Raw genomic sequence first — 18331 nt, 5'->3', positions numbered from 1 at the left:
GCCAGCCCTATCTCAGTGAAGCCTAACTGTATGCCACAGACTCAGAACTAGTGGGGATGAAATGAGAGCAGGCTGGAGCAGTCGGGAAGGAGGGGCAGTAGAGCTTGAAGAAATCACAGGCCCAAGAAAAAGGGGGGGTAGGTTTCCCAGCTGCTCCACCCAGCCATTAGGGGAACGGCGCTGGCCTCACATGTCATATTAGGGTGCAGGCTGTCCCAGGACCATGCTAAGAAGGTGAGGGGGGGGAAGAAGGTGGAGGGCAGGAGAGCCTCTCCCCTCCAAAGGGCTAGGCTTCACCCACAGGACCGGAGCCAGCAAGATCAAAATCTAATTTACTCATTTAAGCATGTTTCTTCTGTACAAATCAAATCACGAGCTATTTTTTCACATCGTAAATATTGTTTTAAACTCTTGCTCATAGGCAATTAGATTACAAGCATCGCCTGGTGAGCTATACGCCCTCTTGTTTGGCGGGCCTCTGGTTGCTTTGTGAGCGGTTTCCTTTTGAAATATTTCCCAATGATTTTTAAGGGTCTTTGAAATCCTCTCCCTAGTGATGCGTGAGGGCCCTGTCTGTGACTATTAATCTCCATAACAGCCCAAGAGAGACAGTCTCATCTGTGTTCATTTCCAAACAGCCTAGCTGGGCTCCACGTTCCTTCCTAATCGCTCCCCGTTGTTCAGTTTCTCTTCACCAGTCAGCTAAGTGGTCCCAACCACTGCCTCTGTCTTTGTGTTACTTAAAGACCCAGGAAAGTACATACCCTGAGCACCAGCCCTCAGGAGACCTGCATTCCAGTGCCAGATAGTCACTATTTTCAGCAAGTTATTCCATCCACCCTCCCTGGGCCTCAGTTTTGACCTCTGTAGAATGGGGTTAATTCTTGCCTCAGCTGAGCGACCCCCTATTCTCTGCTAGAATTTCTGGGTCCTCCTGAGCTTCCACAGCTGACTAGAAAGACTTTTGTTCTTGCTTCTCTTTCCAAATGCTTCCTTCCCTTCCAGGTCAGCCCCCTGAGTCCCTTTACATGCCCTCTGCCCTGGGGTGAAAGTTTTCTCCTTGAAACCCTCATAACCCCCGCCTGAGCTGGCTGAGCACCAGGGCCACCTCCTCCATGAAGTGTTTCATAACTGCCCCGACTTTCGGTTACCTGTCTCTTCTCCGGACGTCCACTCCATGAGACACAGTTTGTTCCCTGATAATAATAACAATAATTATAACCACCTTTTATTTAGCACCAACTATGTGCCAGCCACTACTGTGGTAGGGGCTATATATACTATTTATTCCAGTCCTCCCAACATTCCTGCACTGTAAGTGTTATTATTCCTATTTTACAGATGAGGAAACTGAGGCTCAAAGAGGTAAAGCGACATCTCAAGGTCACGCAATTTGTAATGGCTGAGCCAGAATTTTCCGCCTAATAAGAATAATCTTGTATTGACCTGCTGCTGTGGCAGGGAGGGGCTGAACCTCATTAATCCCCACAACAGCCCCCCATGAAGTAGGTAGTGCCATCCCCATTTTATAGAAAACAAAAGTCCAGAGAAATGGCATTTCCCCTCCACAGCTTCTCAGTTGACACATGGAGTGAGGTTCAAACTCAGATCTGCTGACTCCACCTCCTCCCTTCCTTCACCCCACCTACACACAGCCCCCAAGGACTAGAGGGTAGCTCTCCTTCCCAAGACACCAGCCCCCTTTCCCAGAGACAGTGTACCTGCTCTGAGCTGTGAGCATGAAGGAAGAAAGTTAGAAGCCCACATTCATGGAGAAGGGTCCAGAGAGCATGACAAAGTGCAAAATCTCCTCTGACGATCTTTTCCTTCCTTCCATCCTTCCTTTCTTCCTTCCTTCCTTCCTTCCACAAACGATTATTTATGGAGTAGCGCTCTGCAAGGTGGTACCTGGCTCTGTCCTGCCATGCTTTAGAAGGACAAAGTCACCGCCTGTCTCCCAGCCCAGAGCTCTCTGGAAAAGTCCTCCCAGGGAAGGTGTGCCTGAGAGGCAGCGGTGGGCATCAGGATCCAAGAGGCTGCGAACAGCCCCTGACATGGGGCTCCCCAGCCCCTGCACTGAATGAGGGACACAGCCCAGAGTTCCCACAGGAATATTTGTCCTCAGGGAATGACGTCAGCCTTGCCCTGAAAGGGAGGGTGGACTGGCCTTTGGGGGGCTGCAAGGAGTTGTGAAAGCAGTAAGAGCCTCCCCCACCCCACTATTCCATCAGTGCTTGGGTATCTGGACTCCCTGGTGGGGCTGCATGCCTGAGGTTATGAGATGGCCTCCTTGCAGCACAGGCAGCCTCTTCCCAAGGATCTGTCTCTGACCACCCTGTTTATTCCACCCTGCAGTTGCTTTTACTGAGCTGAGTTTTAACCTCCACCAAAGGGCACTGTGAAAAGTCTCTTCATGAAACTTCCTTCTGTCACTGTTGAGGGACGTAGTTGCTGAGATCATCATCTGTCACATCACATCCGTCCTCATGGAGCAGAAACTGACTTCCAACAGTCCTCTCAGTCCCAACACCAGGAATATTCATTTGTAATATTGTGGATATTAGGAATCCTATATCTGATCATATTTCCCTCTTTGCCTTGGTTGCCAGGAAACTCAGTCAATATTCATTTAACTCTCAGCAACTATATAGGACCTTATGTTATAGGGCCTTGTTTTCTGTTCCTATCTTGATTTTCCCCTTAGCCCAAATTTCCTCACATATTTTTATTAAATTCTTTTGGATTGAATATATTGCTATGCATACCTCAACTCTAACACTTTCTTACTTTGTGACCTGCAGAAAGTTAAGTTACCTCTCTGAGCCTCTGCTTCCTGGATGCTAAAGTGAGGAGAGGGATGCAAACCTCCACAGTACTGGTGTAAGGGTTAAATAAGAAAATGCAAGTCAAACACGGAACAATGCCTCAAGTACAGTTACCACTTACAATCATTAGCTGGTATTACTTTTATTATGGGGACAAATAAACAAAACTAAATAAAGATACAGTCAGTAGTTTGCGAAGGTTTCTCCTTTTATGTTCTTTTTGGTCACAAGCAAATATTCGAAGCTAAGAGTGATTAGAATTTAAGGTGGGATTTGGCCCACACTTCAAATCACCCCACTACACAGTTGGCCTTTTCTCACCCACGTGCCTTCCCTGTGTGGCTCCTGTATTGTCTTTCTGAAGGAGCCTAGAGTGGCCAGAAAGAGCCTGGGTGGAGTTGGGGCTGAGCTGTGCTCCTTCCCTACAATGTTCTCCAAGATTAGCACTCTGGGTCTTAGTCGCTGGGCAGAATCTATTGGGGGAGGTGATCTTAAGAGGAAATCACCTAGGGATGGGGAAATAGGTCTGTGGAGGAGATACAGGCATCCTCGAGCTCCTGGCTCCATTTCTTTCCAATTAGAATCGGAAAACACCAGAGCTGGAAGGTGTTTTTGGACAGCATCGAATCCAGCCACCTTATTCGTTCGTCCATGGAAAACTGAGGCCCAGAGAGGGAAAAGGATTGGAACTACAGTCACATAGCAAGGTAAGGGCCTCCTTGCTTGCTCCATGACCCCAGCCAATACCTCTCTCTTGAACTCCAGACCCACCTCCCACTTCCCACCTGATAACTTCAGCAGGAGGTCTGATGGTTGCTCCAAATTTAGCACATCCAAAACCGAAATCCTGATCTTTCCCCAAAACCTGTGCCTGCCACAGTCTTTCTCCTTCCTTCTGGTTAATGTTAACTCCTCTTTTCCAATTCCTAAAATTGAAATTTTGGGCATCATCCTTATCTACCTCTCTCATTCCCTCCCCTTCACCCCCAATCCTGGCCCCAGCTGCCACCACTGCCATCACCACATTTGGTCTATCCTCAAATCCTATCCTCCAGATTTTCACCACTTGCCACCCCCTACACAGGTCACCATCTTCTCTTGCCTGCGAGGTCTCCTCACTGGTTCTCTTGCTTTTGCCCCAGGCCCCTAAGTGTATTCTCAATATGGGAGCCAGGGTGGAAACATAAGTAGCTCTCCAATTTTGCTCAAGGCAAAAAAAAAAAAATCCTCTCTGTGACCCACAGGCCTTCCATGATTTGCTCCCCCACCCCCCACCTCTCTGACCTTATCTCATACTCTTCACCCCCTCACCCATTCTATTTCCTCAGGGCTTTTGCACTGGCTGTTCCCCATTATGGACACTCTTCCCCCAATATCCACATAACTCATTTCCTTTAGGTCTTTACTAAAAATTTACCTTCTCCCTCATGTGATCATGATTTTCAACAAGGGTCCCAAGACTGTGCAGTGGGGAAAGAACGGTCTTTTCAACAAATGGTACCGGGAAAAGTGGGTATCCACATGTGAAAAAATGAAGTTGGACTCTTACCTAAAACCATATATAAAAATGAACTCAAAAGACTTAAGCCTAAGAGCTAAAACTATAAAACTCTTAGAAGAAAATATAGGGGAAAAGCTTCGTGACGTTGGATTTGGCAGTGATCTCAGATATGACATAGGCAACAAAAGACAAACAGATAAATTGCATTTCATCAAAATTAAAAACTTTTGTACATCAAAGGACACTATCAATAGAGTGAAAAGGCAACCCACAGAATGGGAGATAATATTTGCAAATCATGTATCTGATAAGGAATTAATATCAAGCATATATATAGAACTCCTAAAACTCAGCAACAAAATAGCAAACAACTTAACTCAAAAATGGGCAAAGGACTTGGATAGACAGTCTCTAAAAAAGATACTCAAATGGCCAATAAGCACATGAAAAGATGGCCAATGTCATTAATCAGTAGGGAAATGCAAATCAAAACTATAAAACCTACCATGTTTCCCCGGACAATCAGCTCTACTGCATCTTTTGGAGCAAAAATTAATATAAGACCCAGTCCTATAGTAAAATAAGACGGGTCTTATATAATATAACATAACATAACATAACATAACATAACATAACATAACATAACATAACATAACATAACATAATACCAGGTGTTATATTAAGCTCCAAAAGATGCACTAGAGCTGACTGTCCAGCTAGGTCTTATTTTCAGGGAAACATGGTACTTCACACTCATTAGGATGACTATTATATATACTTTGTAAAGAACAGGAAACAAGTGTTGATGAGGATGTGGAGAAACTGGAAACTTTGTGCGTTGCTGGTAGAAATGTAAAACAGTGCAGCCACTGTGGAAAAAAACATAGCGGTTCCTCAAAAACATAAACATAGAATTACCATATGATCTAGCAATTCCACTTCAGCATATATACATAAAAGAATGAAAAGCAGGAACTCAAAGAGATATGTGTACACTCATGTTCATAGCAGCGTTATTCTGAATAGCCAAAGGTAGAAACAATCCAAATGTGTATTTCCAGGTAAGTGGACAAAGAAAGTGTGGTAAATTCATACAGTGGAATGTGGGGAGTTAGTGTTTGATGGGCACAGAGTTTCAGCATGAGATGATGAGGAAGTTCTGGAGACGGAGAGTGGCGATGGTTACACAATGACGTGAATGTACTAAGTACCACTGAACTGTACACTTCAAAATGGTTAAAATGGTCAATTTTATGGTAGGTATATTTTACCTCAATAAAAACAAATAAATTTTTAAAATCACCTTCTGAGGCTCTCCCCGGTCACTTTCTCTAAAATTCCTACTCTCTCCCCATGAGAGATTTCAGATCGCCTTGTTTTATTTTTTTCTTCCTACCACTTATGACTATCTAATACATGACTACATTTTACTTTTTTGTCATTTACTGCTGCCCTCCCACCATCAAAACAAAACAAAACAAAACAAAAACCTAGACTATAAGCTCAGTATGGAGAGATATTTGTCTGTTTCCTGAAGTATCCCCAGCAGCTAGATTGCTGTTTGGCACATACACAATATGTAAACATTTGTTGAATGAATGTACAGTCCCCAGGGATAATGGGAGCTAACAAGGAGATGCCCTGCTGTGAGCGGCCAACTGACAGCAGGCGACCGACTGCCTGGGGTGGCGGGAGGGCAAGGCTCATAATACCTCCTAATACCAGCATGGGCCAGGGAGCTGTGTCCTCCACAACTCAACTAGACTGAGAAACAAAGTCTTGAACCGGAGTGGAGGCGGAGGGAAGGTGGAAGAAGGGAAAAAAAAAAAAAAAGAAGAAGACGCATCAGAAAATTCATAGTTCCCTAGAAGGGCTCTGCCCCAGAAAGTGGCCAAGACCCTGGAGGCTCCCGGCTTCCGCGCCCCCCAGCTCCTCCCTACCCCCTAGGGAGCTGCTCTAGTAGATTATTAGTGCGGCTGCCTACTGGAGGGCAGGTTCATGGGAAAGGAGCCCGTCAGAGCCACAAGAGAAACCAGGAAGGATTCCCCCTCCTGCTGCACACCCTCCCCAGTCCCCTGGGGATGGTGGCTGACGGGGTGCCCCCAGCAGGAGCCACTGATAGGCTAAGACCTGGGCCAACAAGCCAGCAACAAGCATTTATTGAGCTCCCACTGTGTGTCCAGCTCCTTGATGAGGTGATGGAACCACCAAGAGACTTGATCGCTTTCTAAGAGTTGTACGAGGAGATGGACACACACACACACACACACACACACACACACACACACACACACTGGTAGGTGATGCAAGTGAGAACTGAGTGCTCCACTACAGGGTATAGACCAGGCAGCCTGACAGTACCCCTTTCCTTTCTCAAGGGTTCTTACCCCTTTCATGCAGCCAGAGAATTTCTGTTCCTGGCCATATCCCACTTGTCTATACGTACTCCCAGGGAAGTATACTACGTTGGCCCTTTACACTTTGGTGTGAACTGAACCTAAACGTTTTTCTCTCCAAGGGATTTCGCATCTATTATTTATGTTTAACTGTCCAGTGAAATATCCTAGGAAGCGAATTTGAGGCCTCAGGTACAGTTTGGAGAGTTCTCCCAGGGCCCTGAATTGGGACTCGGGAACCACTGAGCACTGGTATAGTCCTTGAGGACCTGAGGAAAGAGATGATCACTGTGAACTGGGGTGAATGTGCCCAAGGAGGGGATTCTTATCCCAGAACAAGCCAGATGTGACAACAGAGTACAGCGATACAGGGTGCTAGGGGGTGGGGTTCAGAATCATGAACCCAACTGGCTCAAGCCAAGATGTAAAGGGAGGAGGTCATGTTTTCCTTCCAGTGACCCAGAATTCATGCCTGATCAGTGGACAATCATGGAGGCTGCCTGGGCCAGGCTCTGGGCTAAGTGCTGGGACCACCACAAATGCATGAGACATTGTGCCCACGCTGGCAAAGCCCACAGTCCAGGCATAGAGGGAAGCTCCCGAGGACTAGTGGAACCCACAGACGGGGCCCCAGGCTCAGCTTTCAGGATCAGGACTGATTTCCAGGAGGGCACAATGTCCAGGCTAGGTCCTGAAGGCTTAATGACAATGTGGCAGGTGCAGAAGTAAAGGAAGAGAACCCCAGCCTGGGGGACGCCATGTCCAGAAGCCTCAGGAGCGGTGACTGCTGAGCAGCTGGGTGTCCAGTCAGTTGGGGTAGGAGAGTGTTGAGATTAAAAGACTGCAGGGGCTAGATCCTGGGGGACCTTGGATCTCACGTGGAGGATCTGGGCTCTCTCTTGGAGTCCGGAGTTTTAGGCACGGGGTGTACTATGGTCAGACATGTGGCTGAGAGGACTTTTCCTACTGCTCTGTGCAGATTGGATGGAATAGAAGCGGAGGAGGACACTGCAGCTTATGGAATCAGGTAGGAAATCCTGAGTAATCCAGAGGATTAGCAAAGGGTGGTACCAGAACATAGAGACTAGCCAAGCAGAACTAGATGGGGGAAAGTGAGGCTGAGAGACTGTCCAGGATGAGTCTGAGGCTTGGGCAGCTGAGCAAATGACGGCCCCAGTCTCTGTGTCTAAGGGGGGAAGAAATGATATAAACACTTTTGAAGTGTTGAGGTGAGATGTCTGCCAGACACGCAGGGGGAAACTTATAAAGCTCTGGAGCTCAGAGGAGAGGTGTGAGCTGGAAATATGGGCTTGGGAGCCACATGCACATAGAGGGTAACTGAACCCAGGGCTAGGAATATGATAACCCAGAAAAGGGGTAGCAAGAAGAAAGGAATTCAGGGAGCACCCAAAGGAATCCCAGCACTCGAGTTTGGGCAGAGGAGGACAGGCTCTGAAATTGATGAAGAAAGAACAGCCAGAAAGACCAGTTCTGAGAATCAAGAGGCTGCACAGCCATCTGCAGGACTGGTCATTCAGTCATTCAACAAATGTTTGTGAGCTTGTGACTCACAAAGGCACTGAGTGTCTTCTGTTTCCAAACACTGGGCCAAGCCTGCAAACAGAAAGATGAATATTATAGGATTCCTTCTTTCAAGGAACTAACAAACAGTTCAGTGAAGGAAACGGCCAATAACAGACAGCAGCTGTCCAGTGAGATTAGCACCCTGGAACTGAAGCTTGGAGTGGAGGGAGGAGGGCCCTGGGTTCTACTATGGCTCTGCTCTTACTTGCTGTGTGACTATGAGCAATAATTCAGCCTCTCTGAGCTCCAGGTTCATCTGTAAAAAGGAGATAGTCACACCTCCTGGGTATTGTCCTCTGTGAGAAGATTCACAGGAAGGAGAGGTGGTTGACGTGTCCAAAATTCAGGACATTTATTTCCATGGTTTCTGGGAACTTTGAGGAGAAGCTGAAATGGAGGTGGGAGGTAACAGAAACAATTGTAAAGAGAGAAATGAAGCCAATGAGAGAACGAGCCAGGGATCACTGCCCTCTGGCTCCCACGGCCTCCGTCCTCAGCTCTATCGACATGAAGGGAAGCTGCTGAGGACTTCCCAAACCAGAAGGGAAAACAAGTGCATTCTTGAGATTAGCTGAGGCAAACAACAGCCAGGAGAGCCTCACGTTCCCATGGACCCCGCCTGGGCTGTCCTCAAGGGAGGGGCTGGGGCAGCAGTGGGATGGAAGGAAGCCAGGGGGTGCTGAGAGGCCACACCTGTGAGAGGGTACCTTCTGGCACAAGCGACCACGCTCTGGGCTTCTGCTCTGTTTCCCACGGCCCAGGGCTCCGTGCTCAGCTGGGCTCAGTAATCATGTGCCATCAAACACCTGCCAAGGCCTACCGGGGATCAGAGCCTGTGTCAGGCCTGGGGGACACAAGACCGATAACCAGAAGCCTTTGAGTCCCCTGAGGAATCCCTCCCCGTGTGTCTGTGAAGTGGAGCGGGAAGGGCCAACAGTGTGGTCCCCACTGAGATGGGTTCAAGGTCCTGGGGTCAGAAGGAGCCCTGAGGCTTGCTTCTCAGCAGGGACGGCCACAGAGCAAACTCCTAGAGCCCAGATAATCAGATGACTGTGGAGATGGAGAGTCCAAGGCCCACTGCTCACCCAGAGGTCCAGCCACCTCGGCTCTCTGAAGACTCGGCTAGCACAATCCTAGCAATTGTCATCTCTGGCCATTACTGGGCAAAGCGCCCTGCCTAGGGTAGTGGGAGGAGGGCTGAAGTGGGGAGTTTTGCCCCTGGATCCTCGCACCTCTCCAGACCCATCAGTGCCCCAACTCAGTGGATGTCAGACTGTCATACTTCTTCCCCCATAAAAAGGCGAGGCTTCTTCAGCTCTTCTCTCAGGATGCTCTAGCGGTGAAGACGGCAGGCCCTTCCCTACTGGCTGTCCTGGAAGAAAACGCCAGCAGGTCATAAGGCCCTGGGGTGTCCTCAAGCTGGCCTGTTCCCTCAGGCTGGCCCCTCTTTTCTCTTCTTCTCCTCCCTTTCCACTACACCAGGCCTCTACCTATTTTCTTGAGCCAGGATGGACCCCTCAGAATCCCAGAAGGGAGGTGAAGGGGAGACCTCATCCTTGAGTGACTAGATAGGGACAGACAACAATAGACAATGGGGCAGGCCAGGCCCCTCTGGGTTGTCTGCTGCCTCTGGAAACAGCCTCGTGCCTACGGGGAGGGTGGCGTTGGGCAGCCTGAAGCACACCCACGGCAACAATACCAGCAACAGCAGTGTGGCAGGGGAGTCATAGAGAAACGGGAGGGCATATATCTCCACCTCAGCTGTGGTGAAACCATCGGCAAATGAATGAAGGGAATGCTGCCTTCACCTCTCATGGGCGGATAGCCAGGCCTTAGGCTTCTGAGTGCTGGCCTTCTCCCATGAGGATTTCAGAGCTGTGTGGTAGGAAAAATAAAGAGAGAAGCTGCCTGGAGTCAAGATCAAATGAGCTTTGTTCTTAAAGGTCTACATTTATGGGGACAGTCAAGGCATAACAAGGAAGAGGAGGGAGGGGGAGGGAGGAAGCAAGAAGATGAAAGGAGGAGGAGGGGAGAAAGGGAAGAGGGAGAAGAGCTGGAGGAGAGAGAGAAGAAGGAAGAGCAGGAGGAGAAGGACGAGCAAGAGAAGGCGGGAGAGGAGAGATCCTGGGAGTGGGAGGTCAGAGTTCTGTGGGCGGGAGGACTCAAGTCACAGGTGCACGAAACCCTGACAGTGACAGGCCGTGGTTCGCCATTGGGCTGCCCACACTCTGAGTTCTCGGTTCTGTGTCCTTGCGGCCTCAGCGAACATCCCTGTGGCCAAGCTGGCTGTGCAGAGATGGCAGGAAGTTGACAGGGTCCGCAGAGCTGCTGTCTTTGAACAGCTTTGGCGGGTCTTCCCGGAGCTGTCTGGGCAGCTGCCATGGAAACTGCAGACAACAGCTCTTGTCACCATGAGCTTCCAGGGTGGCCAGAGTCCTGGGATCCTGCGCCTCTCGGGATGGTGGAGCCTCAACCCATGAAAAGTGACCTTTCTTGGTTCTCAAGTTTTATAGATCAATTCAGAGCTATTCCATACTTAATAGTTACTGGGTTGCTCTTCTGTGCAATTTTTATCTACTTGATATTCAAGAAAAGTATTTAAATAATATATTCATTTTTAAAATAATAAAATAGTCTAAGTAGATTGCATCAAGATGGCGCATGGAGCACGTGTGTCGGCCTATCCCTCCACAAATCCTTAAAAATGATCAACACACACACACACACACACACACACACACACACACACATTAGAGCAGTAAAGAATGAGAAGTGGTTCTAGTAATTAACAGAAATTAAGAAGAGTTCTTGAAAGGGAAAACACAGATGGGATTAGACCAATGGAAGTAACACCAGTCAAAGACGCTCACCTGTGGACCACTGTGAAATACGGCACAACTCCGGGGGTGCTCCAAGCTCAAAGGTAGCTCTGGGACAGGGAACAGAAAGAAGTGACCATCAGAACGATTGTTTGGGGTGTGACATTTGGAGCAGCCACGCAAGTGAATCCCTTCCCCCAGCCATTGGGCCAAGCCTCAGGCAGCAGAAGCATTGGCCCCCGAGCTGAAGCCAGGAGCTCAGCCAAGGTAAGAAGATGAGTCCTGATGTTCCTATCTGTGGTGCATTCCATTTGTACACGCCTCTCCCCGTACCCCATACACACTCTTATTCCTCCCTCCACAAAGAAATTACACTAAGCAGGCTGATGGGCATAGGAGAAGCACAAACAGCATCTCAAGATCAATAGATAGGGAATCTTAAAAACAACGGAAAATGCACTCTACAGAGCCACCAACATAAGAAAGGCACCAGACTAAACAAATGGTACAACATGTATTATTATTATTATTATTTTATTAAAGTTTATTGGGGTGACAATTGTTAGTAAAGTTACGTAGATTTCAGGTGTACAATTCTGTATTACATCATCTATAAATCCCACTGTGTGTTCACCACCCAGAGTCAGTTCTCCTTCCATCACCATATATTTGAAAGGTACAACATTTAAGGAAAGAGAGTTAACAGACAATCGGAAATCAGCTTTAAAAGTATATTTATGTCCTCAGAGGAAAAACAAAGGATATCACATCTATGAAACAAGTAAACAAAAAAAGACAATCAAAGGTTTTGGAAACGAAAAATATGATTTCCAAATTATTAAATTTCAATAAGTACATTAAATTCAGAAAGGGTAAAGCTGAGAAGTAAATTAGTGTGCTAAAAGATTGTTCTGATTTCGCAATTTAGGACAGAAGCATAAATCATGAGAAAGTGCAAAAAATTAATAGTTAATTATTAAAGCTAATATACTGTATTGCACATTTGAAAGTTGCTAAGAAAGTAGATCTTAAAAGTTGTCATCACAAGAAAAAAAATGTTTTAACTCTGTGAGGTGCTGGATGTTACTAGACTTATAGAGGTGATTGTCTCACAATGTATACAAATATAGAATCTTATGTTATACACTTGAAACTAACATGTTGTATGTGAATTATACCTCAACTTTTTAAAAAGAATAACAAAGACACATGTATAAATTCCAGTATCCAATAGAAATTATAGAAGAAGTGAACAGAAGAAAGAAACAGGGGGTGGGGGTGGGAAGGAAGAATTATAGAGGAAGTGAAAGACACAACATCCTTGTAAGGAGGCAAACCAACACGGACACGTGTTCATTCTTTGGAACCCATCCCTGGAGATACCCCAAAAGTCAAAGAGGGGTGTTAAGACTTCCAAACTGATATATAAACTCTGAGTTTACTGCACCACTTCAGGGCAACATACGTGGGCAGTTCTATCACGGTGAGTGTGTTGGGAGAAGGAAGATGGGAAATGGCACCTGGGAGCATAAAAGGACCAAGTACCGTGGAAGGGAGACAGGGTAGGGGAGAGGTTTGGACTGCCCTCTTCTCTCTCCCACATTGCTCTGAGAATAACATGCTTTCCCTTGACTTCTGGAGGCAGAAAGCAGCCAGGTAATACCAAGACGGCCTTCAAGTCCATTGGGATGTGGAGTAGTTAACGGCAGCTGAAGAAGTACTGGCTGATGTCTGCATCCTCTCCTCCCCTTACCACCCGCCACAACCCAGGGGCTGGCAGCATTTGAGGGGATCGGGTCTTAACAAAGCAGCGGTACCAGGGTACAGATGGAGACTGTCACTCCAGACTTCCCGCACTCTGAGATACACCCACCCCATCTTCCCGATGTCCAAACACATCAGGAGAGGCACAGATGCTTCTCTCCTCAATTCCGAACGCCTCACCTCACCAGTGTAGGTAACTAATACCCTCAGGGATTCACAAGGGCAAAGGGAAAAATAGACAAGTTAACAATTTCAGTTGGAAATTTTGATACACCCGTCTCAGAAACTAACATATGAGGCAGAAAAAATAATTAGCACAACTAAAGGTTAAAATTTACAGTTAAATATTATGAAATACTTCATCTGAATGGTACTTCATACTAACACCCATAGAGCACAGCTAAAACGGTACTTAGAAAAAAATGTATAGCTTTAAATACAGTTATCAGACGACAAATGAAGTAGGCATTCAAATTAAGAAGCTTCAGGGAGGGCCGGCCCGGTGGCTCAGGCGGTTCGAGCTCCGTGCTCCTAACTCCGAAGGCTGCCGGTTCGATTCCCACATGGGCCAGTGGGCTCTCAACCACAAGGTTGCCAGTTGGATTCCTCGACTCCCTCAAGGGATGGTGGGCTGTGCCCCCTGCAACTAGCAACGGCAACTGGACCTGGAGCTGAGCTGCGCCCGACACAACTAAGACTGAAAGGACAACAACTTGAAGCTGAACGGCACCCTCCACAACTAAGATTGAAAGGACAACAACTTGACTAGGAAAACAGGCCTGGAAGTACACACTGTTCCCCAATAAAGTCCTGTTCCCCTTCCCCAATAAAATCTTTAAATAAAAAAAAAAGAAGCTTGAGGGATAACAACACATATATTATATATATTATATATCAGCAATATATATACATAAATATATATGTGTTGTGTATATGTATATACGCATATATATACATATATATGCGTGTGTGTGTGTGTGTGTGTATGTGTGTCTGTGTGTGTATATATATATATATATTCTCCAAAAGAAAAAGAAAAATAGTATGAGGGGAAGAAATAAGGGCAAAAGTCAATAATAGAGAACAAAACAAAACGAGAGAAAACATTTAAGCTATTTTTTCAAAGACATTAATAAAACTGACAAACTCATCAATACTAATAAAGGAAAAAAGAAAATTATGACCAAAATGTAGGATGAAAAAGAAAATATAATTACAATTACAACAGAGATTAAAATAATTTTTAATTATGAAAAATCTATAGGGCAATGATAAAGTTTTGGAAAGAATTTACAGTGCCAAATGTGGGAAAAGACAAACTGGAAATAAAATGACCATTAAAGAAATAGAAATGAGATAATGAATGACTACTCTTGTCACTACTGCCCTTTTCAAGTACCAAGAAAAATCTGAGGCTTAGATGGCTTTAAAAAGAGGCCAACACAATTAAGAAATTATTAAAGTCTGTATTATACAAGTTGTTCTAGAAAATAGAAAGAGGGAAGGCTGTCCAACTCATTTTATGAGGCTGCAATCCTTTATCCATAATTCCAAAGCCAGATAAGGACCTTATAAGGAAAGAAAATAACGTCCTTAATAACAGCTCGTGATCTGAATCCAAAAGTGTATTAAAAAGAATACATTATATTGAAATTGAAATGAAATTTTAAAATTAATGTATCCACACATTAATGGACTAATGAAGAAAATCACACGATTGTATCATTAGGTGCAACCTAATTATTTATGATAAAAGTCTAACTATTTAAGATAAAAGTTCTCAGAAAACTAGGAAGAGCTGGATCTTCCTTACCTTGACAATGACTATAGATCTTAAAACATGACATAAACATCACACTCCATGGAAAACCTTTAGACACATCCTCTCTAACATCAGCAGCCAATTAATGATGCCCACAGTGACTGCTTTAACCACATTCAATCTAGAATTAGCACCCCCAGCCTGCAGAGTAAACAAGAGAAAGAAATAAGAGGTAAAAGATAGGAAGGGGAACAAACAAAATTCTCATTATTTGCATAAAACACAATTTGATTATCCACATAGAAAGTGCAACAAAATTGGGTAAATAATAGAAATAATAAAAGAGTTTAGCAAGGTTGTCAGATATAAGACCAATTTCCGAAAATCAATACTATCCTCTACAGTAGCAACAACCACCTAAGACATAACAGAAAACAAGAAGCCATTCATAGTAGTAGCAGAAAGAACAAAGTAGCTATGGAAGGCATGTGGAGGTTCCTCAAAAAATTAAGAATAGAATTACCATATGACCCAGCAATCCCTCTCCTGGATATCTACCCAAAAATCTGAAAACATTTATCCATAAAGACAAGTGTGCTCCAATGTTCATTGCAGCTTTATTTACGGTGGCCAAGACATGGAAACAACTAAAATGTCCTTCGATAGATGAATGGATAAAGAAGTTGCAGTATATGTACACAATGGAATACTATTCGGCGGGAAGAAAAGATGAAATAGGACCATTTGTGACAACATTGATGGATCTTGACATTATAATGCTAAGTGAAATAAGTCAGACAGAAAAAGCAGAGAACCATACGATTTCACTGATATGTGGTATATAAACCAAAAACAACAAAAGAACAAGACAAACAAATGAGAAACAAAAACTCATAGACACAGACAATAGTTTAGTGGTTACCAGAGGGTAAGTGGGGAAGGGGGTGGGAGATGAGGGTAAGGGGGATCAAATATATGGTGATGGAAGGAGAACTGACTCTGGGTGGTGAACACACAATGGGATTTATAGATGATGTAATACAGAATTGTACACCTGAAATCTATGTAACTTTACTAACAATTGCACCCCAATAAAATTTTAATTAAAAAAAAGAAAGAAAGAAAGAAAGAACAAAGTAGCCAGGAATTATCTTGGTAAAACAATACGCAACAAAAGATACCCTGGACAAAGTGAATTGGCAAGTGGCAGGTTGGGAGGAAATTTTGCAAAACTTTATATGTGAATTTTAAAGGACACCTTGCAAATCAACAAGGGCAGTTCAAACCTGAATGACTAACAATTTTTTGAAGGTACTTGACCTCATTAGTAATTAGAAAAACATCAATCAAACAAAATATAAGAGAGCCATCAGAGTAGTAAAAATTATAAAATCAAAAAATAACAAACGACAGTGACGGCGTAACAAGGGAAGAAACCCTGTTTTAATACCTATGAGTAGGTAGAGTGGTACATTAATGCTAGAGAACAATCTGGAAGCAATTAGTGAAATTCAGTATGCATATTCTCTATAATCTATCAACTCCACTCCTGATACTGCTCTAGAGAAATCGGTACACAGCTCCATAAAGAAGCATATAGGGATGCTTATCACAGCATTGTTTTTCACAGCAGGAAGTGGGGGCAACCTAGGATCTAACCATTAAGAAAGTAAAGACAACATGGTGGCACACTATGCAGATAGCAAAAGGAAACATGTTAAGATACAACAGGGATATTGTTTGGAAACATTGTGTTGAGTGACAAAAAAAAGAAAGGAACACAAAGAAGTCTGCACCATATCATTTATGTAAATCTAAAACATGCACTCGGAAACACACAACAACTGCTAAATATTTCAAAGACCTGGACTTTCAAAAGCCCCAGGCAAGAAGAACCAACAGAGTAAATAGACAAGTATTAAAACTGAAAGAGAGTTTAGCAAGTTCTCGGATATAATATGAAGTTGCAAAATTCAACAGCATCCTCTAAACCAGAAATAACTAGAAGATGTAGGGCAAAACTGCCATCAGGATTGCAGTAAAACTATCATCTAAGAATTATCTTAGTAAAGAATGTCCAATACCCAAACAAAAACTCATAGACACAGACAACAGTTCCGTGGTTACCAGAGGGTAAAGGGGGAGCGGAGGTGTTAGAAGAGGGTAAAGGGGGTCAAATATATGGTGATAGAAGGAGAACTGACTCTGGGTGGTGAACACACAATGCAATATACAGATAATGTTTTATAGAAATGTATGCTTGAAAACTATATAATTTTACTAACCAGTGTCACCTTAATAAATTTAATAAAGATTAATATAAATAAATGAATAAATAAATAAATAAACACATTTTAATCTAGGGAAAAAAAAGAATGTCCAATAGTGCTACTAAAGGGTATAAAAGAAAATTTGAATCAATAGACATCACACACTCTTGGATGGGAGCATCCAGTATAATACAGATGTTGATGCTGCCCTTAAATAATCTAAAATTCCATGTAATCACAACTACAATTCTAAGACGTTTTCTTAAAAAGCATAGTAAGTCGATTTGGAAACATATCAGGAATAATAAAGGACCATAAATAAACTATTTGGAAATTACCCAACCAGCTATTAAGACATACTACAAGGCCATAACAGTAACAGCGTTCCATTGCTGGTACAAGGACAGACAAACGGACACTGGTACAGATGAAAGAGCTCAGAGACCTGGCCTTGTGTATATAAGAATTTGATATAAAGATGGCATCACAAATTAATGCCCTCTTTAGAAGATGATCTTCTAAATGCCCTCTTTAGAAGATGGAGAAAGGACTCACTTTGGAGAAATTTTTAAACTGTATCTGTACCCAATACAATGCATGACAATGGAATTCAGATGGATTACAGGCCCAGGAGCAAGATGTAAAATCAAACAGTTCATACGTAGTAGATAACAAACCTCTGTACTCTAGAGAAGGATAAGGACTTCTTAAATAAAATTCCGAAATCACAAACAAAAGCAATAAATAAATAAGTCAATAAATCAAAGTTTGACTAAATAAAAATCTAAGGATTTTTCTTCACTGACAGACATCGCACACAAAATTATAGGCAGAAAACTGAAAGAATATATTTGCAATGCGTTAAATTAACAAGGATCTAATTTCTAGACTGTATAAGGAACGAACACTAAAAAAAGAAAAAAAAATCAACAGAAACACCAGGAATATATGGGAAAATCACTTGAACAGGCAATCAAAAAGAGAAAACTGGTATCACTAAAATGTTTAATGATTAGGGAAATACAAATAAAACAACAAGAGAGATTCCTATATTCTTATTAGATTAACAAAAATTAGAAAACTGGATAATGTCAATGTTGACAAAATGTTAGGATACAGCAACTTCCCTTCACTGGTGATAGGATACACAGCGGGACACACATTTGGGGCATAAGTCTAGAACTAGTTAATTCAACTAAGAAAGTCCATAACCCCATGATTCAAAAATCGGTCTCCTGGGTATACCGGGGGGGCCAAAAAAATGTGTACAAGTAGGCACTTTGGTCAACGAACGTTGCTCAAGCAGTAGTTCGCCGTAATCAGAAGTGTCTGGACGCTGACGGTAACCACTCTGAGCACCTCTTGTAATTGCAGAAGTCAGACATGACTTGTATTCATCTTTTGTTATCG

The sequence above is a fragment of the Rhinolophus ferrumequinum genome, chromosome 17 (assembly GCF_004115265.2).
Source record: "Rhinolophus ferrumequinum isolate MPI-CBG mRhiFer1 chromosome 17, mRhiFer1_v1.p, whole genome shotgun sequence".
Classification (NCBI taxonomy): Eukaryota; Metazoa; Chordata; class Mammalia; order Chiroptera; family Rhinolophidae; genus Rhinolophus; species Rhinolophus ferrumequinum.
This window is presented reverse-complemented; position numbering follows the sequence as displayed.